Consider the following 26578-nt stretch of genomic DNA (forward strand, 5'->3'; position numbering starts at 1 on the left):
CAAGTCCAGCTCCAGTCAGCCCTGAGATGGGAAATGGACGGAGAGCAGGACAGGGAGCCTGGTGTTTGAAGCCAACAGCAAGATGCAGGGCAGTGCCAGCCTTGATGGATTCAATGAAGACTCAAGAAAATGAGCTAAAAAACAATTGCAGAAATGGACGTCACAGGGTTGAAACTTGCAGTTGGCCGACAAAGCGTTGAGATGGAAGAGCTAAAGGACAGCAGGGAAGGACAGGGATTAGGGTTGCACAGCTGCATTTACTCCTTTTCTTGCAGTCTGTTCAGCCTGTTCAATTTGTGATGTGCTGCAGCTCCGTGCCCTATGCCACAGGTGGGTAAGCTGCCACAAAGAGGTGTTTGGATCAGCTTCCCCCTGTGCGTGCTGTGCTTGAACAGCAAGCAGTGGGCTCCATGTTTTGCTGAGAACCCAAAATGCTTGCATTCCACATCGTCTTGAATGGAAAAGAAACCACTTTTTAAGAAGTTACGGTCAGAAGCGAAGCACAACCAAGTCACTTTTTCCACATACAAAAACAACAAACCCAGTGTTCATGCAATCCAGCCCTCGGAGGAGGGCACAGGAGGAGCAGCTCTGAGAATAATGCAGTTCGGGGACAACCGAACCCCAAGCGCAGCTGGCCGTGCCCAGCCCTCCTCTCCAACCGACGCCGTCCCATTTTGCCATCTGAGGGTTTCGCACCGCGTCAGCGGATCTCCACAGCCCGACGCTCGGCTGAGGGCCGGGCGCCCAGCGCCTCCCGAGGCGCGAAGGCGGCGGGAGGGACACCAGCACCGCCGCCCCCTCCTCCCCGCCCGCCTCCGCCGGCTGAGTGACTGCCGTCAGGCCCAATCGGCTCCGGCCCGGCCCGGCGCTGCCGCCCGCCCCGTCGGGGAAGCCCGGCCCCGGGGCGGGGAGCGAGGCGAGCGCCCGGCGCGGGGCGGCCCCGCTGGGTCCCGGCCGCCGTGTGCCAGGCGGGGTGCGGGCGGGGCGGGCCGGAGGCCGCCCGGAGCCGGCAGAGGCGGAGGCACGGGCGCCCCGCGAGGGCCCGCCGGGGTTTGGATGCGGGTAAGGGGGGACCGGGCGGGCGGAGGGAGGGGGTCCGGCCCCGCGGGGGGGGGCCTCGCCGCGCACCCTCGCCCCGGGGAGGCGCAGGGCCCGCCTGGGGCGGAGGAGCGCGGGTTCCTCCAGCCCGGCTGCTCCGGGCCGAGCCCAGCGTGCCCCGCTGCATCCGGCGGGAAGGGGACGGCGGGGCAGGCTGTGCGGTCAGCCGGTGGGAGTTACTGTGCGCCCGGCGGGGAGGCGTGCGGGGCTGCGTTCCTCTCGGCGGGCTTCGGCGGGACGCTGCGGCTACAAGTGGTGGGGAACTTCGGCCGGGAGTTGCGTCCCGAGCGGGCAAGTGCGTTTCGATGTGAGGCCTGGGGTTCCGGCATCCTGTAATTATTTCTTTGAGGTCTGTTTCTTTTAGGTCCGCGACTGGTACGGGCCGAAATAGCCGTGCTGGCTCACGCCCTGGCTGGGTGCAGCCGTGGTAGTGAAAAGGTGCTTTGTAGCCGTTTCCAGGGGGAAGAAGTGAGCTGTGCTCTCGGTGCTCCGCTTCGGTGCGGCACCACGCGTGTGTGCGCCTGGGCTGGGGCAGCGCGGCTGCAGCGGTGCTTGGGACGCGGGTTCGGCCCGCTCTGAGGCTGTCGGGGGCTCTGCTGGTGCTGGTTGTCTCAGCCCAGGGATAGAACCGAGGGCAGAACGTGCAAGTGCGGCGTGGATTGAAACGGCAGCACGACCGAGCGGCGTGAGTGCCTGCGTTCCAAAAACGAAGCGGCAAAAATGGGTCACCCGGAGCGAGACTGTGCTTTGTGCTTCCGCGATCGAGTGTGTCTGACAGCATGGGGTTCCGGTGTGCGAAACCGGATTTATCGCTCCTATTAAACATAGCGGCCATCGCTTCGGGTTTATGTTTGTGAAAGACAAAAGTGGTTCGTAGTTACCATAAAGACCCGAGTAGGGATGTCGTGGAAGCAGCGTGCGCAGGTGGCAGAGGCATCCCACAGACCAGGTGAGCTGAAGTCTGTTTGAGGTCTGAGCTCCAAACGCAGCGGGCGTTTTGGTCTCTTGGATTCTCTGTGTCAGTAGGAGGAGAGGAGCCGCAGCGCTGCACTGCACAGTTTGGGTGGAAGCCATCCCGGCAGAGCTTTAGCGCTAGGATTTAGCACCATTTCTTAACATGCTGTATGGTGTAGATCAGCTCCTAGCAGCATGGGGATCATTCGGCGTGTGCGTGAGGGTGGCAGTCTCTGCGTGCCACATGGCTCGTGCATGAAGATCGCTGCTGCTGTGCCTGGAGTACAAAGTTGCCGCTGTTCTCCTCCAGGAAGGAGTTGCACGTGTTTGCCTGGCTGCAGAGCTGGGCCTCTACGAGCCGTCTCTCTCTACAGCAGCACTGCTCGTGTTTTGAGGCACGCTGCCTGGGAGCTGCGCACTGATAGGTGCCCCACTGCCATCATAGCCTTCCAAAGTAAGAGAATGGCAAGGGTGCCAGGCAAAGCGTGTGGGGCCAGATTCAAGCGCTTTCTCGGAGAGTTCTGGGTTTAGCAGTTCACCTGAAGAGCATTTGAGCTGCTCTGTCCTGTATGCACGTCCATGTTGTGGAAAAACGGGTGAGTGACGGTTGTGCTTCCACTCAGGGTGGAGCGCCTTGAGGTCAGGGGTGCCACACGGGGCAGGAGGCTCTGCTGAGCGTCATCTTCTTTTCCTGTGAGTCCTCTTTCTGCTGTGGCCTGTGCTGCCTGCTGCAGTGTAAAACACGTTATGGGAAGTGATCTGGTTCTGATGAAAAGGCCTGTGGAGGTGTTGAGGGAGACCTTTCTTGCAGTAGTTGGTGTTCCTGGAATTACAGACGCTCTGGGAGGCTGAGACTTGTTCTGCTGTGGTACTGACAGCCCGGTCCCTTCAGCTGTCAGTGCCACAGAGGACAAACTGCTTTCTGCTTAGCAGGCAGGTCAGGATGGTGTGAAGACATCTGTGTGCTTACGCGCAGACCCAGCGTTCTGCAGGAGGTTTTGTGTCTTGTCTTTGCAAGTGGGGCTTCTCTGGTGTTTTCATCTTTCACCACATCAAGGAGCCAAGGTGGTTTCAGTGAGCAGAAAGCTCTTCCCCTGAAGTGAGAGGACAGAAAGCTTAGTTACTTTCTTAAGAGTGATGTGATGGCATCAAAATGTACCTTTGGCTTACTGGGGGCAAGCAAGATAGTGCTGCTACAAACCTGCCTGAGTTCTGCAAACTGGACTGATTTCTGTTGTGGTCCTTCATGTTAGGTCTCTGTGAAGGTGAGGGAGCACGGGGAAGTGCCTGGGTCACAGCTTTGGTATGACAGTCCAAAGCATTCCCTTGACTCCTGCGGTGGGGGCTGAGCAGTGCAGGAAAGTAAATGCCCGGTCTGGGGGGGGGGGAGGGGGGTCTGCTAGTTTGGAGTCGTTCTTAGTAGAGAAATAAATAACCCAAATGTTAGCCAGGATTTAGGGAGAGAATGGAGTATCCTGGAAGTTCTTGTGGTGATAGAATTGAGGCAAGCCTCTGTCCCACTGCTGAATCTATGGGCATTTTGGCAAGGTGCCGGTCCTGTGCCTCGGCTCAGAAATGGCAGTGTTAGGTCAGCATACCCAAGGTGGCTTCTTCTTCTCTGTACCTTTGTTATTTTCTGCCCTCAAAGCAAAACTCCAGTGTTGTTGCCTCTTAAAAGCTGCGCAAACACATTCTGGCCCATTTTCGTATGGCCTCGCTACGTCCATAGCCCTGAAAATGCAGAGTGGGTTTTTTGGAAGGTTCAGGCAGGTTTTGTTGTGTTCATTCCTCTTGTGTAGCATCTGTGTACAACTGCACGTTAAGAATAAATAAAAGCACTTGGTACCTTAATAATAAAACCATGTAATGCCTTTCTGTGCTCAGGCTGAGCAGCGCTCCCTACCTCCCCAATTGTAATTGTGAGATCCCATTAGTCATCTCATTAGCAACTTGGGTGCAGTCCAAGAGAGGTAAACTACATCGCCTCGCCTTGTGTTTACTGCTGCTGTCTGTACCCAGGCGGTCACTTAACATTTATTGAGCATGTACTATAAATTCACACCCCGTCCTGCCCTGTGGTCACTTTGTTTGCGTGCCCGGAGCTGAGCTGGTGTTCTGCAGTGTCTCCTTAACAGAAATACCATGTCTTTTTCTCCTTCTTCACCAATCTTTGCATTTGCACTGACTATTCCGGCTTCAGTAGGATAAGGGCATCAGCCTGCCCTGTGTCATGGTAGGAAAATGAGGATTGTTGCTGGAAGGTTCACTGCTGCCATTTAATCATTGCCTCAGGAATCAGTGGGTGTCACTGTTCAGGTAGCTCTTCGGAGGTGGCTGATGATAAACGGCACTCTTTGCAGCCTGTCCTGGGAAAGGCCGCATGTTCCTTCTGAGACATCACATCTCCTGTCCGGTTTTTGAGAAGCCAGCATCCATTCAAGCCTGGTCTTTTTGGGTAACAGTATTTCTCTCGCCGCGGGGTTGTTTTCCACAGCTGTTGCATCTTTAACTTCATTCAGCTGCTGCTAACGTTAAGTCCTAACACCTATCTCAGTGGGTTTTTCCTTGCTCTGAAGACTCCAGCAAGGGTGTGCAGTGATGAACACGCTGCAAGGTGCAGGGAAGGATGCATACGTTTTCTCTTTTTCACACGTTGGCGTGTGTTTTGGTTCAGCTTGGGCCAAGGATAGTGGACGTCTGTCATTTTTTTTTGACACTGCTGCCTAGATTGTACTTCACTTCTATGTAAAGGTTGGAAGTTTCTCTTAATAATTCAGTCATCCCACTGGGTTTGCTGTTGCTTGCCCACAGTTTGTGTTGCCCTTTCTGTGGTCATGTATGATTTCCCGATATCTTTAGCTTCCAGAGTGTTTTGTTCCTTTCTGACTTCTGTTATACGTGAGGAGAATGTGGGGTGTTGAAGCTTTATGCTTTTTCCAACTGCTCTGCTTCTGTTTCTATCAAAATGCCAAGGTCATAGAATGGCCTGGGTTGAAAAGGACCATAATGATCATCGAGTTTCAACCCCCTTACTATGTGCAGGGTCGCCAATCACTAGACCAGGCTGCCCAGAGCCAGGTAAATCAATTAGGTAGAAGAGATGATTTCTTCTCTCAGTACTTAGGTACAGGTCTTGACATTGGCCGTAGCTATAACCTTTCTTCTCCCTGTGCTCTCCTTGGCCATCTTCATCTGCTGCAGGAGAGGCTGGAGGTGAAGTGGAGGGGCTCTGGCTGTGCGGTACAGTGTTGCAAGCCTTGAATGAATAGTATATCCTATTGAATGCTATGTGTGAGCAAAGGGCTCCAAGATCAAGTATGCTGACCCAAAAGTTGGCTTAGACTCGCATCTTTATGTAAGGCCTTTTTCTTTAATGTTAGTGGAGAGCTCAAGGCGGAGTGTCGAGCCAACTATTGCAGCATCTGAACTCTGAAGTGGAGAATCTTTGCGTTGTCAAAGGCAGCCATCTGAGTACGTCTCAGGATGATTTAAAATGTGCTGATTTATGGCAGCGGTTATCAGATTTTCAAGGCTTTCTCATCGCTCCAAATGTGGCAGATTTGGGAGAGCAACTTTATTTTCTTGCTTTGTAACAGTTAGGGCACAGTAAGAGGAAATTATGATAACGATATGGACTTACGTGCCTTTTCTGAAGGTGATGAATTCCCCAACAAAGCTCTAGGGGGAAAGTACAGCATGCATTTTAAACATGAAGGTAGAATACAGCCCCAAATAGTTCCTAGGACCAATGGTACTGAAGGGAGATGCAACATATGTGAAGTTCAGTTGGTAACAGAAAAATAGCTTTAATGTGGTGAAAAAGAGCAAACTGCCAAACATACCCCCCCTCCACACACACCCCCATTCCTTTCACTGTCAAATTGTTTCCCTGCATGAACGACAGAATCAGGAGCACACATGCGCTTACAAAATTAGCAGAGGGATCTGTTTTTGAGTATGAGGAAGGGCGATGCCTTCTATCCCATGACAGCTGTGCATGTGGTGGTGGGCACGCTCTGTGAACCCAGTTCTCTCTTGGTTACTTGACTGGACATTTGTGACAAGGCTGAGGGACTATCTAGCACAGTGAGGGTAGTAAGACATGTCGTAGCAAGTTCTGAAATGTGGAAAGAAGGTTCTTAAAAATAATTATGTTTTTTTTTTTTTTTCCAAGAAGAATCATTCAGTAAGTGAATCAGAACCCATTCCGCTGGCATTCACCTCTTGAAGCAGGACTCAGCAGATACTTCAAGGTTGGCTTCTCTCTGGAGCAGTAAGGTGCTGTGGGGGATTGATCCTGTTCGCATTTGGAGAGTCCAAGCCATGACTCACAGACTGTGTTCTGTTCCTGTGGCTTGCTACTAGCTGCCTGCTTCCCTGGGCACCCATTGGAGTGCTCCATGCACACCCAGCAGTTGGGCAGATGTTCTTGCAGGATGTGCAGGGTTTACTCGATGTGCTTTGACTGCTGTGTGCCATCGAGCAGCTTTCTGCAAAACAGCTCTTGACTAGAGCAGAATCTGCATGGAACTTAAGTCATTCAAAGAATCATAGAATAGCTTGGGTTGGAAGGGACCTCAAATACCCTCTAGTTCCAGCTCCTCTGCCAAGAGCAGGGCTGCCAGCTGCTAGATCAAGTACTGGATCGGGCTGCTCAGAGCCCCGTCCAACCTGGCCTTAAACACCTCCAAGGGTGGAGTATCCACATTCTCTCTGGGCATCCTGTTTAGTTCCTCACCATCCTCTCAATGAAAAATTTCCCCTGACATCTAATCTAAATCATCCCTCTTTTAGTTTAAGACCATTCCTCTTATCTTGTCGCTGTCTATCCACACTGCTAGCTCATGTTAAGGGCTACAGTTGAGGAGTTCTTCTCCCAGTCTATATGAGTATCTGGGATTGCCCACACCCAAGTGCAACTTGGATTCAGAGGACCTAGGATAATCCAGGAATTCTAGGTGGGTGTTTGTCCCAAAGTCTTAACTTGGTATTTTCTCTCCCATGTGCGTGTACACATTAGCTGAGGTGGATGTGTTGGGCAGTCGAACCCCCCAGGGAAGGCACAGGGGAGCTGGATGCCTCCTGATGGGTTTAGCCTTGTAGTGCCCCTAGTCCTGCTTCCAAAACAGCATTAGTTAAAGGAGGCTATTTCTTTACTCTTAACTGTGGGAAGTTGGTTTTGGTTCAGAGCAGAGACCTGAGAAGGGTTGTCCGTTCGGCTTTTTTTTCCTCTCTTAACCAAAGCTCATTTGACTTAGGACAGCACTTTTAATTTGCTGTGTTTTTAAAGGAAACATCAGGGCAAGGTTCAGAAATGCGTATTTATGTTTCTTGGCTAAGCATGGATCTAAGAACCTGTTTTTCTTATTTCAGCAAAGGAGATTTTCTTGTCTTAGGGCATTTTTTTCTGTTTGTGGTTTTTTCCTTTCCAAAAAGAGCACGCAGTGGCTTACATTCGTCTGACCTTCTTTTGGCTGTGAAACTTGTTCTTAACAGGTCCTAACCAGAAGAGTCCTCTTGGACTTCTCCTAACTTACACTGGTGTTCCTCCCGCTGTGCAGCCTGGACTGGTGCAACTGTGACCATGCTGATACAGAAACATGGCTTCGGGAGCATCCTCAGGCCAGGAATTTGGACACCATGGGCGTGTGCAAGGAGCAGTAGCAGATGCCTCGTGGCTGCTGATGCTTCTGCAGCAGCTTGTCGTGCTGGCTGTCCCTCCATTTGCAGCATTGCCTGAGAGCATCCTTTTGGCAGACAGCTGTGAGGCTTAAAATGCAACATGGAGATAAGAGCATTGTGATTTGTTTTCAGGGTGGTGCTGGTAAACTTCCTGCAACTTGGTGGGAGAGATAATCCTGCAGGTTCAGGCTCCATTGTTGTAACTGGGTCTAAGGTGAATTTAAGAAAAATATTTTGGCTCAAAAGGCTTTTCCTCTCTGTTTTATCCAAAGGGGAAAATCTGTTTCGAGCCTGATATGTTGCTGTCGTTATTGCGAGATTCTGAATGGGACCTGAATCTGTAATTACTTGCCTGTCCTTATCTGTGTGACACAGTGTTTTCCAGCTCGGTTGCTCGGGTTTGGGGATTGCGTGTCACAACGTGCAGTCTTAAATCCACATATGCAGAAGTGTTTGATGTCAGAATGACAAACAGCGTTTCCCTTGGGGTTCTTTTGGACATCAATGTCCTTCTGACCTCTAAAGGGCAGGGTTTGCTCTGCTTACAGCAAGCTCTTAGAGCTGCTGTTGGAAAGAAGAGTGAAGTGCAGAAAGTGTTATCAGGATGAAGTCTCACGGCATCTCTAGAGAGCTTTGTGTTGGAACAGAACCACAGCAGGCCTTGGAAACTGCTTCCTTTTCCATGGGATGGTGGCAGACAGAGCTGCAGGTGCTGTTCCTTCTGGACCTGGCTGGCAGGCTGTCCCTCTTCTGCCCACATGTTGCATAGAGGTGGATGTTTGCTTCCTTGCTTGGCTGAAGTACTGAATCGGTGGCTGGAGCTCAGGGCTCCCATGCTGCTGCCTCCAGCTGAAATCCTTCTGAGCCTCCTTCAGCTTCCTGCTCTCAGCCCTTGTGTGAAGCTCCTTCTTTCCCTGCTCTTCTAAGGAATTTTTGCAAACAAATCAACAGCTGTCTAGTTATGACAGAAAGAACAAGGTGGCAGTAATGTCTCCATGGCTACCTAAAAAGTACTTGCAAAATGCAAATGGAAGAGAGTGCCCTCCAATTATCTCTTACGTTCCTTGCATGCAGACTGAAAATGGTTTGCATTAGTTAAGTCATTACTGCACGCTTGTCCGGCGTCTGATTACTGCAATAAATTTCTGTTCTTTTAACCTCGTGAGGCTGAAAAAAACCAAGCTGTTTTAAATAGAAAACTAACTGACCTGAACTCCTGGTAGATGAGCTGATTGTAAGCGCTCCAGCTTAATCCAGTTTTTCTCCTCCTTTCGTGTTCCGTGTAGCATCTGAAAAGAGACAGCTTGTGGCAAATTAGCTAAGGGTAAGGCTACAAAAAGATTGAATTATTCCTGTTTGAACAGCTCCCAGCATGCGAGCACTTGCTGGCTGATTTGTACATAATCTGTATCTCGGGTGAGCTTGCCAGAGCTGCCGCGATGGAGGGGAAAGTAAATAATTTCCAACTGGAAACCTCGCCTTTCGTGTAATGGTCATTTATTCATTCATCGGTGACAATACCACCGAGATACGGTGAGCGTGTGTTCGTGTTCTGACAGCAAATGCCTGGGCCCGTTTTGTTTGGTGGAGAAAAAACAAGTGACGTACTGTCCCGCGCTGTCCTGGGAAGCCACTTTGCTCCCAGTGAAATACAGCACTGGTAGGAAAACGCAGTTGTCAAAGCATATGTGAGGTCGCACTGCGCGCGCCGTTGTTCTGCGTGCTGCTCCGCTCACTTCAGGGCACGGCACAAAAATAACAGGCTGCAGAGCCGGGTCTGCCGTGCTCAGGCAGGGCTAATTGTGCTGTCAGGCATCTGTAAGTGCAGAAGTTGGAACAAGATAATGTTTCTGTAGGGACTTGCCTCGATAGGCTGATTTATTGCAGTACCTCTCTGGGAGGGGAGGGACTGGACAGGGAGGGAAGTTGCAGCGTGTGGCAATAGCTGAGGATCGGATACCCGGTCGTTTAGGACAGTGCTTCCAGCTGAACTGCTGCTGCTAAACTGGAATTTGACCGTGATACTGCAGCTAATTCCTCTTCGTACAAAATGTGCTACGCCGTCTTTTGATGGCTGTGGGGATTCAGGCCTGGCCTCATTGTTGTATGCAGTGAAGAAGAGTCCTGCCATGCCTTACCATGAAAAGTGAGGAAACATCCTATACCCTGATAACACCTGATACCGTAAGGGGACCAAGATTGAAGCAGTCGCTCAGACTCATGCTCGATTAAAAACAGCAAAGGAGGCCCTTCCACTTTTGTACTGGACACGCTCAGCTTGTTGGCTGCCTTTCTGTCTCCCTTGCACGCTAACAGCACTGTGCCGGTGTCCCCGGCCCTGTTTGCTGCTCCTGAAACCAAGGAGAGGATCCCACTCTGGTCAGTTCGGAGTCCTTCCTTTAACCCTTCCTGTCTAGCTTGCATGACAGGGCCCTGAGGCAAGGGCTTCATCTCCCATCTCCACAGCTTCCCGCCTGCATCTTGCCCGTGTTTACACAGAAGTGCGAGGGCAGCCAGAGGTTCTGCGGAGCCTGATAGAAGCCATACGTGAGATTAATCCCAATGAAACTATGTTACGCCTTCCACGGTAAACAGGAGATTCAACATATTGCATAGCTTTAAGACTATGAGGTATGTGAAGCCAATCCTCCTCCAAAAGTTGGCTATGCCTGTTTGACTTCACGAAGCTCTGAGACGAGCCAGCGTTCCGAGTTCACTGTGTGGGCGTTCGCAAGAAGCGAAGCTCCTTGGATGGGCTTATGGGAGAGGACTGTGGGTGCCGGGGGGTGGAGTGGTGCCTGAGATATGAAGTAAGGTAGCACAACAGAGCACAGACCCGTTCAGCATGAGGTCGTGGCTGTGGGCTCGTGGGCTCCTTTCTGCAGCACGGGGAGAGGCCAGGTTGCATGCCACAGGCCGTCCTGGAGCTGGTTAGCCTGCCTGGTGGGAGCTTGCTTATCATCTGGATGGGTGTGCTTTATCCTTGTGCTTGACAGTGGCCGAGCTGGCAGCAGAGACCTGGCACAGATCGCACGAGCAGGGAAGCGTGCTGCTGGGGGAGCTGTCTGGGGCTGCCCGTGGCCCTGAGCCTGTTGGCCAGCAGTTGGGTAAAGGTGTGGAGGAGCATCCACCATGGAGGACAGCATCAGTAGCCAGCAGGATTTCCCCTGGATGGGATCCAGGTCACCCTGCGCTGCCACAGGATGGTTTCATACTGCACATCAGCAGGGGAACGCAACGCAGCCTGGCGGAGGGAAACAAGCATGTAACCAGTCTGTGAGGCTGTGCAGGCTGAGGGCAGCTGTGATCCCGCACCCGTAGTTGAGAGAAGGAGCAATTCTTTGTTGCACGGTGGGAATCACATGTGTTGGCTTTTCAAGCACGCTGCTTAGGAATAAAGGACAGAGGAAATGCTGCTGAAGGCGAGGAAGGAACTTGCCAACTCTATCCCATGCACTGGTGGGGTTCCTCCTCCCTTTCTCTGCTTGCTCAGCATACGAGCATGTTAACTACTTGTGGTGCATTTCCAGAGAGTAGGCTGCCTCTCAGGGCTTCCTTCCTATTGTAACTCATGTCTGAGGTGGATGCAGATGCTGTGCTGCAGGCGACGATTCGTGTCCAGCTGTGTGCATACAGAGGGAGAGGCGTTATTTTGGCTTCTGCGATGACAACTTTCTAAAAATAGCCTGAAGCCATGGACTTGGCAGCAAAAGGAGTTGTCCCCAAGGTCTTGCTTGATGCATCTTTCTGATGGCATGCTGTGCAGAGCCCTTGCTACGTACAAGTGCTGAGTGAAAACAGTGTATTTTTGAGGAGGCGGAGCTGGGGCTGTCACATCTGGCATTGCCATCACGAGGTCAGTATGGCAAGAGGGGCCAGGACCCGCGGTGACCAAGGGCTGGCTTCATTTTCAGACAACAAAGTAAGGCTGATCACTGTTAGCTTGCCTTCACGAGGCTGCGCTGGCTGCAGCTCAGCTGGATTGTGTGAGCTTGTACCTAGGGACAAGCAGGTTTTAAGACTGAGAGTCAACTGTGACTTGGAGCAGAGGGGGAGTGGCTGTCAGCTGTGCTCTTGTGGTTGTGTTCTGTTCATTGACTGTGTGGCTGGGAATAGTAAGCAGTGGTGTTGGATTTCTGGACAGGCTTTTGAACAAGAGCTTGCCTCCAAACACTCTGTAAACCGCCTACTGTAGTTCAGAGTGCTGGTCTGTTGTTTTGCAAATTCAATTGTTGGAGAGCTCTTAGGTAATTAAAAGATACCATGTGTTAATTCAATTTGCTGCATAAGACACAAGCTTAGATGTTGGAAAGAAGCACCGCAGACACTTAATCTGGGTAGAAGTACAATTTCTTTACGTATGTATGTGTAATACTCAAAGGCTTCCAATGACACAGTGAGCAGGGAGAATACATAAAAATACACACCAAAACCCATTCCTATAAAGCGGGTCTACTTTAAAGAAATAACTCTGTTAGTGGGGAACTGAATTATGGAAAATGGTCAAAAGAAGAGTGGAGAAAGCAATGGTTTAATCAGGGGGGGGCTGACATTACTTTTCATCATCTTTTACATGAGTTTAAAGTCATATTTCTTGTGAACCATCAAGATTCAATGGTGATTTTGTGAGCATGAAGGCCGTTCTTTGGGCTTCCTGGTTGGGTTCAGAGTTGAGGGTTCCTGATTGAGGAATATAATGCCTGCTTGCCTTAGACAAGTGCAACTGTATATATATTCATAATGAAAAAGCTTAGTTGCTTTCTGAATTTGTCCACAGGGTATGAGGTTGTTATTCCTTCCCATCTGCCCCCATGTTGGGGAAAACACTGGGGCAAACTTGCAGGACTTAAGGATACCCAAGTGCTGCCTGCCCCTTTGGCGTCCCTGGAATGCTCTTAGTGGAGCTGTTGCCTCCATCTCCCTCTAATGCAAATTCAAAGAGCCGTATTCCAATTAGAGATGCAGATGGCAGGTCAAGCGAGGGGCACTGCTTCAGTTAAATTTTTCAATGTAGACAAGCTCTCTGCTAATTAGTCTGTTTATCTAAGTCCTGCAGCAGTTTTGTGTATTTGTTGTGCCGTTTTCCTCCTCAAAGTCTGTCTCGTTTCAGAAGTGGCTGCCTATCAATAATACATCAAGTGATGCTCCTCAGGCTGTGTGTATTATAAAATGTATTGTGGGTATAGCTGCTTGTATTGCTTCCAAACGCTTTTTATAGCAAGGGCATGACAATACGGTGTGCTTAATCGTGAATTGAATTCACTACAGAGTAATACCACTGTTAAATATACCCAGCATGAGTGAAGCTGGGCGCAGGGGTGGTGTGTGTGCATTATCTAGTTACCGCTCGCTTAGCCCTGTGCTGTGGAAGAGCTTTCCTGTCTCTTGTCCCTGCCCCACGCTTTGCTCTGCATTTGTCCTATGGAAAGCAGTTACTCCGTCCTGTTACGGATGAATGTTTTGGTGTGTGCCTTTCCAGGACCTTTCTGTACACCCTCCACGAGCGAGACCCTGCTCTGCATGCCCCCCTGCTGATCTGAGCCCCTTGGGTTCAGCACTCTGCTCGCACAGTGAGGGTGGCAGAAGCTGTTCCAATGGGGTGACCTCATTTTGCCAAGCTTAATGTTATGGGTCATAGGAAGTACCACTACATTGCTTGGTTCTTCCTTGTTTAAAAGGAGTTCTTGGGAATAAAGGCTCTTTTTGCTTTATTTCTTTGTTTTCTGCCTGCTAATAATCTTGGCTGCTTGTTCTCTATCTTCTCCCTTCTTAAAAAGACCAGGAAAACAATGGTCTCTTTTTTTCCTGAACTGAGTTTGCATCAGTGTCTGTAGAACTAATAATTCTCCTTTTGCTTTTTCCTGGATTAAAAATACCCTTGGTTGGAGGGAAACAATAAATTTTAAATAAAGAAAATTATAGCTTGACCTTTCTTCATTAGGAAAAGACTGATGTAACAACATGGCTACTGGGAGGACCAGCGAGATAAACTGTATGTGCTTGAGGCCTTTTGTTTGTCACTTTCCTGGCTCTACTATCCAGACAGCCCCATGCAGAGCCAAAATCAGTTCCCTGCGTCTGCGGCCATAATGCTACATGGAGCTCTAAGCTTGTGTTTTCGTGGCCATTCATCCGACCGATGATCCCTGTTGTGCGTAGGCTGAGTGAAGCAGGACAGCTGGCGAGGGGATGCGACAGAGCTCCCTGCTCCTGCATCCGACCCTGAGCAGTTCTACCCCATGGGTGCCGGCTGTGCACATCTGGAGCACAGCCTGCTCTTGCCCTATTTCCTTCCCTCCAGACAGGTGAGAGCAGGAGTGAGGAGGGATGGATCTCAGCCTGGCCCTTTGTGAGGCTCTGGGGGGTGGTCACGCAGCCCTGCTCCTCCTTTGGCCATCTCACTGGCTGGTTGGACCTTCTCTGCCCCACGCTGCCCCTTCAAACCATTTCAGGGATAATTACAGCTGCTCAGGAAAACAAACAGCTCTGGCTGTTGAGTCAGTGAGTACCTTGCATGTCGGCATCATCTTCCCTTGGAGTTCGTGACTAGACTGTGTTTTCACAACTCCTGTAAGAAAAATCAGTCTGACATGAAAGAACTTAAACATTGAAAATTGGTTTAGCCCTACCCAAGCACCCTCTCGTGTGCTTTAATGGTATGCAAGTATTACAGTCAAAATTCTGGGGTTAACTCAGTCTTGGCTCAAGCAAACGGGTATTTGCTCCATTAAGTCTGTGCTACAACCCTGTCAAAATTCCCCTCGAGTCAAAACTGGCTCCTTTATGTTTAGACAGAGAAAATGCTTGCTGTTAACAGACCACATTGATCTGTTCTCTCTCCTTTCTTGACTTTGCTGCACCTCATTTAGACCTCAAACAAGGTGTTACCTTGTTTCAGCTCTTCCTGTTGTACGATTGCCACAGAGGAAATATCAGATGGAATCCTCAACCTGCAGCAAATCTGATGGAGCGCGTTGTGGTAAAGTGCCCTGCTTAAGCAGGGAGCTGGGGAGACTCATAGTGACTCACCTACCCTATAATAAGACTCTGAGGTTGGGTTTTGCAAAGCTTAGCCTTCAAAAGCATTTCTTGTGCCTTCGTTTATTTTTCTTTCCATACTAACAAAGCTTATTTTTAACTGTATCACAATCCTTGCATGGAAGTTCTAAGATTACCTGTGCATTTATTAGCGCTGACTTCACGGTGTGGGATTTGCATAGGCTTAACAACCCTGCAGTGTGCTATTTTAATTAAAAGTAGTAGGGCCCTTGGATAGGAAGTCAAATCCTGAATTGTTAATACGATGCAGTTAAGTTTCTCTGTGCCTAGCTAGTAATAGTACAAAACTCTCTGCACCATGGAAAGGCTGTTTGGAAACTTGGAAGCGTAGAAGTGTGTAATGGGATTCTTTGCAAATACTATCTGAACTGTTCTACTCTTAAACAACAGTTTTCTTCTCCCTTTCATCTTGAATAGCGCTGTTTTTTGAGGGTGTGGGTTTGGAACTACAGCCTTTGCTTGGGCTGAATTGGTTTTAAGCAGGTAGAGTGAAGAGGTTTGCATGCAGTGAGATGTTGAAAGCCAACCACAAGGTTTCCCTTCTTGGTGAGAGTGGGCACAACATGTGAGGGCTCAGTAAGGACAAGGGCTCAGCCACGAGCTAAACAGTCCATCCTGAGCACTTTAGAGGGAAGGCTGGATGCCAGTCTATCTCTATTTTAGCTTGCCTGCTAGGGAGTGGTAGCCACTGTAGGTGATTATTTCTGTAGCGACCTTTCTGTCACCCAGAACATGCAGTGTCTAATAAAAAGCAGAATAAGCTACTTTGAGACTGGCCATTAAAGTGTGGGTTGCATGCACAGGACCACAGTCTTAGTGTAGAGAAGGAGTTCTTTATGTAGGCTGTCTTTCCTTGCTTTATTTAAGGAAGAAATCGCAGAGTATCCCAAGTTGGAAGGAACCCACAGTGATCGCTGAGACCAACTGCAGGCTTCACAAAGGACCACCATAAATCAGACCATAAGACTGAGGGCATTGTCCAGACGCTTCCTGAACTGCAGCAGCTTGGTACCATGACCATGCGGGAGCCTATTCTGGTGCCCAACCACCCTCTCGGTGAAGATCCTTTTCCTGATATCCAACCAAACTTCCCCTATCACAGCTCCATGCCATTAAGTTTGTGGATTTCTGTTGGCAAGAAATGCCTGGCAAATTCAGGGACGTAAAGTCTCCTCAGTTACTCATCTTTTCCGCATAGACCGCCTTGAAACGTTGTGTTTCTATGATACCTTCTTTTCTAAGCAGCCCAGTCTATCTGGCTTCATAAAAGAACATCTGAAAGAAATTTTGGGAAAGGAAGGCTATGGAATAAACAGTAAATAACTTGATGGCTTTGTCTCGTTTTATTACCAGGGGAAAAGAAGAGCGATTACTATTCTGCAAGTTAGACTACACAAGGAATTCTGTATAAAGATTATTGTAAGTGCCCTCATGAGTAACAGTCTGTGATGCAGGTGGGAAGGGGCAGTGTTTTGTAGGGGCTGCCTTACCATCAGGTACACGATAATTGCAGTGGTTTAGTGAGCCTGGTAGGAGCTGAGGTGAGCTGTCTGGCTAATTCCAGCTTGCAGTAAGTGATCTCAGTCTGTGGATCCCCATCTTGCATGAAGAAATGGGGAGAAAATGCATTTTAAGTGTGCTGTTGCATGTTGGCAACTAACCAACTAAATATGAAGCCTTTATCTACTCAGGGTGAAAATGCTGTGTGTGAAGCGGGAGAGTTAATAGGGCTGAGCTCATGGATGAAGGTAGTTGCTTTCTGGGGTTAAATGTTGCCACCCAGCTCAGTTTCAGGCTCAGCTGAGATGTGTTTGCCAGCTGTGGTTCATCGGGGTTTAGGGCTCATCGTGTTTGTTGGATGCCTTTGTGTCCATGCTCAAGCTCTGTCTTGTTCCCAGCCCTAGTGTTTCTTAGCTTGATGCCATAAACTTCGTGTTCTCTTTCTCTGACACACTGCAGTGCTTGACACGGAGGCTGAGCTTTAGGTGCCAGCATACAGCTATTAATAAAAGGAGCCAGACTATCACGGCTGAGGAGAGATTATCTCATCACAGGGCAGATCCAGTGACAGGATCGGTGCCTTTTTCACACTGCTGTAAGGATGTGTGTTGCTCTTTTTTCACTTGGGGCATTTGCTGCCAAGCTGCTATGGCTGCTGTGGCCGTCCAACCCTCCTGGCTGTGGTTATGTGCAGCTCCAGTGTGTACGCAGGGATAAAATGCACGCTGACACGTGGGCTGCCGTCCCAAGCAAGGTTTGCATATTAACACTGTGGAGAGGGTGTAATCATTCTGGGCTTGACGTGATAACGGAGAAGGGAAGAACAATTTTTCATCTTGTCGCTTATCCCCCAAGTCTTTTGCTCTGCCAGCAACTTTTCTGTCTCTTGAAAATGTGTGCTTGTTCAAAAAGGAACATACAGCCATCTGTTTCTTAAGCGTGATCACACGGGTTTTAAAAATCTTCTCCTGAAAGTATGTTCTTATTCTTCCTGGTCTAATTACTGGCTGTTTTTCTTCCAGACGTGATAACTAAATGGTGGAACTCATCTTTTTCTCTCTCCAGTCAGTACAGGCACCGCTTCATTGGTATTTTTGTTCCGGTCGGTGTACGGTCAGTGCTTCCTGGGTATATTCCCTGGGTGAAAAACAGTTGTTCTGTTGTTGCAAAACACTGACCTCTCTAAGGAAGGAGAGAGACCGATAGCTGATGAAGTTTTTCCTCTGAGGATAACACACTGTAATTGCCAGCAGCAGCATTCCTGCTTGCTCCTTTGATGAAGTGTTCTAATAGATTGATTATGAAGAGGATTCTTGGATAAAATCAGTCTTGACTAGAGAGGCTTGGTAGTATTAGTGGGGAGGAGGTATTGGCGTTCTGCTTTCACAGTGCAGAAACATTTGTGGGAATGAATGCAAATAAAACCTCTGTCTATTAATGCAATGCTCTGCCAAGCAAGTAGAGGGTCTGGGCCACCCTGGTTTGCCAGTGCTGATGGGATGTGCCTGGGTGCCGAGCCCTGACTGGGGGTGGATGTCCTTCCTGACCCTGTGGAGTGCTTCCCGTACCTGCTCCAGAGCACCTCTGAGAGTGGCTGCTGCTGACCCTCAGCCTCCCCTGCTTCTAAATCAGGGATAATTTGATCATACTTCTGACCCCCAAGTAGCTGCCAAGGCTTGTGATATTGAGATGGCAAACAGCTGCTACCAACTATTCATTAGGCAATGCAGTTAGCAAAATCTTGTTCTTGACAATTTTTTTTTCCTCTCTATGGATGTTTGTAGCACTGTGACTGATGATTCTTCTCTTTTATCATCTTTGTTGCCACTATCTATCCCGCCTCGTATCTCCAGCATCCCTCCTCCCTTCTTGTTGGCTCAGTCTCTGGTTTCTCTGCTGTGTTTTGTGATGTCTGCGCAGCAGTCAGCAGGCATGCTGGGTGTGCTGTCCTTGTGCTGTGAGGCTGGACACTGGGACTAGCAAAGCCAGGCACCACTGAGCTTCTGCAGCAGATTTTAGCATTATGTCAGGCTCCTTTGCATGCTTGTCCTCTACCTACCTACTGTCTTCCAAACATGTGGGAATGTGACATCTGGATCTCCTTTCCTTCTGCCAAACGTGGTCAAAAGTGGCTACTGACTCGAATATTTTATAGGGTGAGGACTTACAAACAACACTAACACATACATTCAGTTTCCTTAAGAATCCAGGTCAAAAATGTGTGGTGGGGGTTTTATACTGCAATCGTGTGCTTTAATGCTGTGTGGAACAATGTGATTTGTAGAAATAACATTCTGAGGATTATTTGCAGTGCATATGGAAGCACATAATCTGAATCCTGTTTGCTTATATATTAACAGCTTAAAAGGGCTGAAACAACCAACATGGCTGTATAGAGAAATATTAAAGTAAATGTATGAAACTTGCTTGTGTAGCTGGCAAAGCATCTAATTGAAGGGCAGGCATCTTTCTGGAAAATGTTACTGCAAACCCTGTAGGTGACTCCCAATCTCTTTCTGTCAGGGGAGTGTTTTATGCTTATTGCTCAGAGTTGGGGGGGGAAGCTGATAATCAGTGTGTGGCAACACCAGCCAGGTTAGGGCAACTGCCACTGACCGTTAGAGCAAGGCCTGTTTTACTTGGAGCGACCCAAGGCTGAAGCTGTCCCATAAGCTTCCAACCTGGAGGCATGTGGAGGCTTTTCCTGGCTCTTGCCTTTGTAGAAGAATAAACCCAAACCGGTGCCTGTGAGATGAAATCCCTTTGATAATCTGTGTTAGTTTAGTGACAGTGGTGTTACATCCTATTACCATTTATCTTACCCTAAAAAAAAAGCAGTTGTCTCTAGGAAAGCTGCTGTGGCCTTTTGGCCTCCAGCACCAGGGCCACCTGAGACACAGCGGGCGGCCGGTGTCACCTCAGGGGCAGGGATCTGGAGATGGCAGTGTGTGCCAGCTTGCCATTTGGTTGACGAGGTCATTGAGTTTGGTCACCTTTCTGCTAGCAAGCTTGACAGAAGTGCAGAAGAGACAGGATCCCGGCGAGCAGTTTTTGTTGGTACTGAATTTGTCCTGTGGAAAATTGAATTATCTCGTTTCTGATGGCACAGACTTCTTATCACACCACTTCCATAAGACAGGTGCTGTGCGCACGGGATCTTCAATTAAGCTCATAAAATAATCTCCCATGTCTTTCAGCTATTTCCATATCCCCCACTGATGGACTTCTGTTTTCACAGGCCGCAGCCTTGCTTTGACTTGCAGAACTCAAGCCAAGAGCTGACAGAAACTGCACGGTGTGGGGCTCCGTTCACAGACTGACTCAGTCAGTGATTAATACAAAATTAGTCATAGTCTTAAAATTCTTCCTTGCCTGGATCACGTCTAGTTCCATTTCAAATCACTAATTTATCAGAGTTTAAAGGTGTTGTTTAAACCTTCTGCAATCCTAATTTCATTATTTGTACTGTTTCTTAAATTATCTATCTGATATTCTCCTCTGACTCAGAAGATTATAAATATTATTTATAATGATCCCAGAAGGTGTTAATTTGCTGTGCCAACTGGCTGTGTTACGTGTCCTTTAGTGCTGGTATGTTGAGTCAGTGTCATTTGTGTTTGTTGTTTAGATTCACCATTTGGTGGTAGGAAATGTTGTTGCATGACGTATCAGCTGCTTGGGGCGCTGGGGTTAACCATGTGGTCAGTTTGCTCAGGTCCCTTAGTATTCACTTCGGGTTTCTGTGTGGGCCAGTAACTCTCAGGTCTGGATGGAAGCTTTGTTTTTCAGCCCAAAGCTGGCTCTTGCAGACTGGACAAGTACAGCTTCAGGTTTCAGCTGTGGGTGCAGCGATAGCCAAAAGCAGACTGGTTTGTTAACATGGGTGCTGTGTGTTTATGTGCGCATCCAAAGATGTGCAGCCTTCTAGAAACAAAAAATTAAGAGCTGAAATAACTGCTTTTGTATGTTTTAAGTGTGGCTCATCTGTCCCACTGTTAATAAGAGATCAGTTATGTGATCTGTAGCAGCTGAGAAATGTATGCAGGGACAGGATGATTTAAATGTGAGAGAGACTGGGTGTTGATAGATGATGCTTGGTGTGAATAGGTGATGTATACAAACAAGGGTGGAATTATTCAAGCTGTAGCAATAATTATTTCAGATTCAAACTAGCCTTTACTTAAGGGCCTTTTACAAAAAATTATACCACAAGTGTACCAAAATAAAAGACATAAAATCATAGAATATTTGAAGTTGGAAGAGACCCGTAAGGATCATCGAGTCCAGTGGCTCCACAGAGGACAACCCAAAAATCAGACCATGCATCTGAGTGCATTGTCCAGACACTGCTTGAACTCTGGCAGGCTCGGTGCTGTGACCGCTTCCCTGGGGAGCCCACCCAGTGCTGAGCCACTCCCTTGGTTGGAAGATACCCTTTCCAGTATCCAACCCAAACCTCCCCTGTCAGAGCTTTGTGTCATCCCCCGGGTTCTGTCGCTGGTCACCAGAAGCTCCTGCCCCTCTGCTCCTGCTCATGAGGAAGCTGTAGGCTGTGATGAGGTCTCCCCACAAGTGTCCCCTTCTCCAGGCTGAACAAACTAAGTGCCCCAATGACTAACCCCTAGAAAATCAGTGGGTTCCCGAATCATTCAAAATGTTTCTTCATTGCTTTGCTTGGTGACTCCAGGTCCCACTCCCACCTTACCAAGGCAAGGTGACTGGATGCAAATATCTTTCACTGGTGACTTCCTTAGAAATGTATATCTTTGTTAATATTTCTTCATAAAGGTTTGAGTCAAGTTATGCTTAGTAGCTATTGGTTCATTCTTTATAGAAGAAAAAAAGGAAAAATGGTCTGTTGGCACGGAGTAATGATAGAGTTCACAAGAACCAAACATGCTGCTCAAGAAAGAATCTTCTCAGTGTAAGCTTTTATATTCAGCATAAGCTAGATATTACTGTAGGGAAGGCTGAAAGTTCAGCAAAAGTAACCGGTAATGTATTCAGGTCTTCTGGAAGCCAAAGAATCAGGCTGCAGAAGTATTTCTGCAGGTCTGGACAAGAAGTAGCTGTGCCTGCACAGGAGCCGCTGGCTGCTTTGCGAGCCCAAGTGGAGCTACAGCTTGGCCAAGCTGCTGCATGTGCCTCTGGGCCCTCATGAAGATGTCCTGGCTGCACCTGGATGGTCAGACTCTCCTTGCAGACTGAAGGAAGCAGAGCACTCATCAAGCTTTCTTGCCTGGAGATATGTGTGTAACACAGGATGGGCCAAGGAGTCTGCTTCTTGGCACCTCTTATGGCAGGCTTGCTGCAGAGAGGGCTGGCTCTGTGGAGAGATCCAAGTGATACTGCCATACTGCCTAGAGAAATCAGAAACTTTCTCAACCTCACTCTAAAGGGACAAGAGGTCAGGATGTGCACAGAGCTGCTCACAGCTGGGGAAGCCTCAGCTGTTGTCAGAGGTTTCCTGAAGAAGCAGCTGTGCTACTTCAGGTTGGGAGTGCAGTGTATTACAGGCGGTGGCCTCTCCTGTTGCAAGGCTGAAAGTCTGAATATCCCCAGTGGATTTAAAGAAACATTGGCCACCTTATTTTATGCCATCCCCTGCTTCAGGTTGAGCTTTGCGGCCTGGCTGATGCTGCCCTTAGCAGCCAAATCTATCCCACCCATGTGCTTTGTTTCTGTCTGACTTCTTGTTTCTGAAGGAGCCCTGGCCGTAGCCCGGTTAACTTAACTTGCTGCATCATACTGACCGCATACACCCTCAAGTGGTCCAAGCAGCCAGCAGGCACAAAGCCTTGGTGTGCTGAGCAAGGCTGGTCCCTGCGTTCAATTCAGGCTTACGTGTGTAGGAAGTTCAGCTCATGAAACGCTTTGGGGTGCGAGGGGGCGGTGGGAAGTAATGAAATGCAAGCTGCCTTGAGTTCTGCTGCCTGAGGAAGATGTCACATGGTTTTCTTTAAAATGTAGGAAGAATGTCATAGTGGCTTTTTAATTTATACACAAACACCCAGACACGAAGCAAGTGTGTGGGAAGGAAGAGTAATTTGAATTGTGCTGTGATTGCTTGGGTCCCATGTCACAGAGGCGTTTTGAGTAGAAAAGAGATGCTCTTTCAGATCTTGTAGCTCAAAGCCCTTCTTTTCTTGATCAGAAATGTTTAGGGAAAACTGATCTTTATTTATATCTACTAAAGAGCATAAGGAAGTTGGATTATTTCTTTGCAGTGCACTTGATTGGATTCCTCCAAGAACATTCCTGAACCAAAGCTGCAGTCGGTACAAAGAAGGGAATCAGGGCCATGCGCTAAGAGAAAAGCAGTAGCACTAAATACACTGCAACTTGTGAATATTTCATGTATTTAAGAATGGGGTTGCGTCTCTTTCGAATCCAACCAGCAAGTAATTGCATGCAATTTTGTTTCCATAATTCAAAAAAAGAAATGCGTAGCTACTGGAGAAAACCTTTGGCAAGGTAAAACGTTACTGCGGAACGTGGAAGATTGCAGGGTTATGATTTGTGTTTTCTTCTTGGTTAAGAGATTATATTCTCTCTGATAAGGACAAAAAAGTGTAATATCTTGTGCCTCTTTTGTTTTGCCTTTGTTTTCGTTTATCTTGCAATACTGTCACTTCTTGGCCATATTGGAAGGTTCCTCCAGGGCGGCTGTATTTTGCACTGGTCTCTGCATTGAGCGTCTGATGAACTTCTGCTTCACCTGTTGTGCCTCGTCCTGCTGTTATTAAATGATGTTCCTAACAATCGGCTCTTGATTACACATGGGGTTTTCTGGGCGGTTGTTTTTCATGCTGAAATTGAACTTACAGTGAACTCTGCCTGGGAGAGCTGAGATTTGAATCTAGGCTGAAAAATTAAGGAAGCTACAAAAGATACTGTGTTGATCACTTGTCCTAGTAGACTTAGAAGCAAACCGAATCCTTCTGGAACAGTTATCCATGTAGCTTATAAGGTGATTAATTCACTTTTGAGAAATGCTTGCCTGGTTTTCCCTTTCTCATTAGGTAGCCAGTGCCCATGCTGCTTGCTAGAGGTGTGGGCCGTGTCTGTGCAACTCTGACTTTGCTCAGGAGGAAATGACTAAAACTCTCTGACAAACCACAAGAACAAAGAGCATCTTTCATTTACCAAAATAGTCGTGGTCATGAGGTTCGGGGTGAGCTACTGAAGCTTTGGAGCCAGCACTCCAGGCTGGGAAGAGCAGATCAGCCCAAAATTGAAGGGAAGGAGACTTGGCAGAATAGTGAGGGAGCTTTGGGCTGAGAGATGTCTGGGACTCCCTTGTGCTACAGAGCCCTTCTGTGATGGAGGAGATTGGGTCTTTCCCTTCTACTCTACTGCTGCGTTTGGGTCCTTGCAAGCCTGAGAATCCCAATGCTCCTGCATATCTGTGTGCCACGTGTGACTTAGCTGGAGCTGAACATTGGGAGTGAAGAGGAGAAGCTCCGTTTAATGATAGATGCTTAGTGTCAGTGCATGGTATTACTTTAAGCAGACTTGCAGTAACACCGTTAACGTAACTTTTTTCTCTAGCTTTGTAAGCTTGTACATGACATTCTGCAGTACCCTTTATAGAAACCTCAAATATTTTTCTTTCCCCGCCTACCATGTTTTGTCTCTTTTTCCATCTGACAGATGTTTTTTTTCTTCCTGTGTTGCACAGGGCGTAATTATTCTGTTGCAATAGCCTGAAACCTTGGTTCTGTGACAGACTGCTAGCAGAGACTTATATGTCTCTGTCCTTCATGGTCTACGTACGTTGTTGTTTTCTCCTGGTGTTTTTCCCAGTCTGTTTTAGACAAACTGTTCTGAGAAGCAGTGAGCCATTTAGAATCACAGAATGACCAAGGTTGGAAAAGACCTCCAAGACCATCCAGTCCAACTGTCCACCAGTATTTCCCACTAAACTGTGTCCCTCAACACAACGTCTATATGTTCCTTGAACTCCTCCGGGGTCGGTGACTCCACCACCTCCCTGGGCAGCCCATCCCAGTGTCTGACCACTCCTTTGCAGACATGTATTTCCTAATGTCCAGCCTGCATCTCTCCTGCCACAACTTGAGGCCGTTCCTTCTAGTCCTATTCCTAGTTACATGGGAGATGAGGCCAACTCCCACCTTGCCTCAACCTCCTTTGTATGCCCCAAGACAATCTATTCTACATTTTTAGTATTTAGACCTGAGATAGCATCTTTTTTGCGTGCCCTATTACCACGTGTCATAAGTGGGCTGAATTCTCTCTGTTTTAGCTCACGCCTTCTGGATATTTGCAGTCAGTGTTTGTTGTCCCAGGTCAACTAGATAGTCTGTCTCTTTAGCCCTTCATACTTTTGAGTCACGTGTTTGCATTCTGATTGTGTTGCTTGCTTGTCTGAGCTTCTCTCAGCTTGCCAGTATCTGCTCTTGCTCTTGGCACAGCTGTTGTTTCGTGAGCAGTGTCTCAGCCTGCCAGGGCAGCATCCCAGTGGTACACTGAGGTCATAACTAGAAGGCTACTGACCTTCCTGCAGAGTGATGCACGATACCTTTCAGCAGCATTCCTCGTTGTTTCAATCCTTCTGCCAGCTGTATTTCACTGAGCACTCATACGGGAGTTAGGCTTTTATATCCTAATGGAGGCTTGTGTAATTGCCTAGGTTTGGAATCTTTTAATCTGTCCAGAGTTTTATTCCCAGACCTCCCCCTGCGTTTCTGATCTGAAGTTCATGTAGAACTTTCTCTCAGAGCAATCTTTAGATGGGAGTATCCTCTGTGATGATGGGAAAGAGCTGTAGGGTTGTTTCAATGCCCTGTGCTGCTCTGACTTGGTGGGGGCAGGCACAAACCTGACCATCTAAAGCAGAAATACTGAGAGATGATGTTTCTGGGAATTGTTAGGAATAAGCAAGCTTATTTCCTATTTGTATATCAACTGTCATCCTTTAATCTCTTGGCACGTTTTTTGTTGTTGTTTCTTTTTAAAATGCTGTTATGTACGTCATGCGCTGTGCTTCCTGTATCCCACGTCACTTCACCATAAACTTTTATAAGATTTCACTGTTAAGTCTCCTCAGACTTTGTAGCGATTAATTAAATTCTTCATTTCTCTCTTTCCAGTGTCAGAAGCTTATATGGATCAGTGGAATTGGCTCAAGCGTAACGGTGGAGATCAGCACTGAGTTTGTTCCCCTGGGTGAGTAACCTAAGCCAGCGGCTTACTCCTCACTATTGATGTTGACATACCTCCTGGTTTTGCTTGATACCTTACACAACAGCTCCTTGAGGCTTTTAGTTCAAATGTGGGTAAAATTATACTGCATTACGGCTTCCTGCAGGAGTTGTAGATGAACGTCATGCTGCGTCTGCTTGTGTAAAAAACCATTTATTTGATGTCTTTTAAAGGGTAGCCATCACTTGTGCATTCTGAACTGCTGTTTAGGTTCAGGGAGGCTTTCTGCATTTTAAAGACAGCGGCCCATGAGTTAACATATAGACTGTGGCAGTATAATAGAGTGTATTTTGGTTATCCAAGAAGTAAAAACGAAATGACCACCGGAGCCATTCTTGTGGCACACTGTGGACTCAAAAAGTGGTGCCAGGGCTTCAGGATGGGCCTCGCTGCACTTGCCACTCCTCTGTGGTGTGGCAGTGCTGTGTGTCTGTAGTTAATCTAACTCGGCAGGTCTGTGGCAACGTGTAGAGAAACTGCCCAGGGCTTTCAGATCACTGGGGCAAGTTTGAGTTTATGTGAAAACCACTCTTGACAGAGCAGACTATCTGTTGCATTAGCTGTTGGAAATGGCCCAGTTTAGTAGACTTCAAGGTGTGGCATTTTGCATTTGGTCTAGACTGATTTGATCCAAGTAGCGTAGTGCATATCAGAGCTGCCAGTCTTGTTTTGGGGATGGTTATCTCCTGTCTACTTAGTTTTGGATATTACGGTATTATGGTTTGGATATCATGTTACAGTATGATCAGGCATGTGAAGGACTTGAGGCTTCTAAATTCCAGCAGGCTCTTTGCTTGGAGAGCTGGATTGAGTTGTTGCACCCACACTTCAGCTTTGCATGCTGTGACTGGGGTGCACCAACCCCTTACTACACCTATATCAGCTTCTACTCCACAGCCCTGTTGTGCTTCTTCTCAGCTGCTGTCTTTGCACTGTAACTGCTTCATCAGGCTGCTCCACGCTCCAGCTGACACCTTTTTGTGTGCTTTTTGTTGTTTTTCGTCACTGTGCAGCCCTCCCATTCACCTGCACGCCATGGTGTGCAGCACACTCATGA

The 26578-nt window shown here is 48.1% G+C and overlaps 1 protein-coding gene across 40 annotated transcripts in view; it reads left to right on the forward strand.

Moving 5' to 3' along the window:
- Positions 1-989: 989 nt before the first annotated feature.
- Positions 990-26578, forward strand: part of PPFIBP1 (PPFIA binding protein 1) — a 99688-nt gene continuing 74099 nt past the window's right edge. For 35 of the 40 annotated variants that reach the window (XM_046939469.1, XM_040697345.2, XM_046939448.1 and 32 more), the window contains exons 1-2: positions 990-1065; positions 25410-25485. The gene's annotated coding sequence lies outside the window, so the exon portion shown is untranslated. Of the gene's footprint in view, positions 1451-1909; positions 2051-25409; positions 25486-26578 lie in introns of those variants that run through there. The other 5 variants (XM_046939471.1, XM_046939459.1, XM_046939470.1 and 2 more) reach the window with 3 other exon arrangements.

The sequence above is a fragment of the Gallus gallus genome, chromosome 1, assembly GCF_016699485.2.
Source record: "Gallus gallus isolate bGalGal1 chromosome 1, bGalGal1.mat.broiler.GRCg7b, whole genome shotgun sequence".
In the NCBI taxonomy this organism is placed as follows: Eukaryota; Metazoa; Chordata; class Aves; order Galliformes; family Phasianidae; genus Gallus; species Gallus gallus.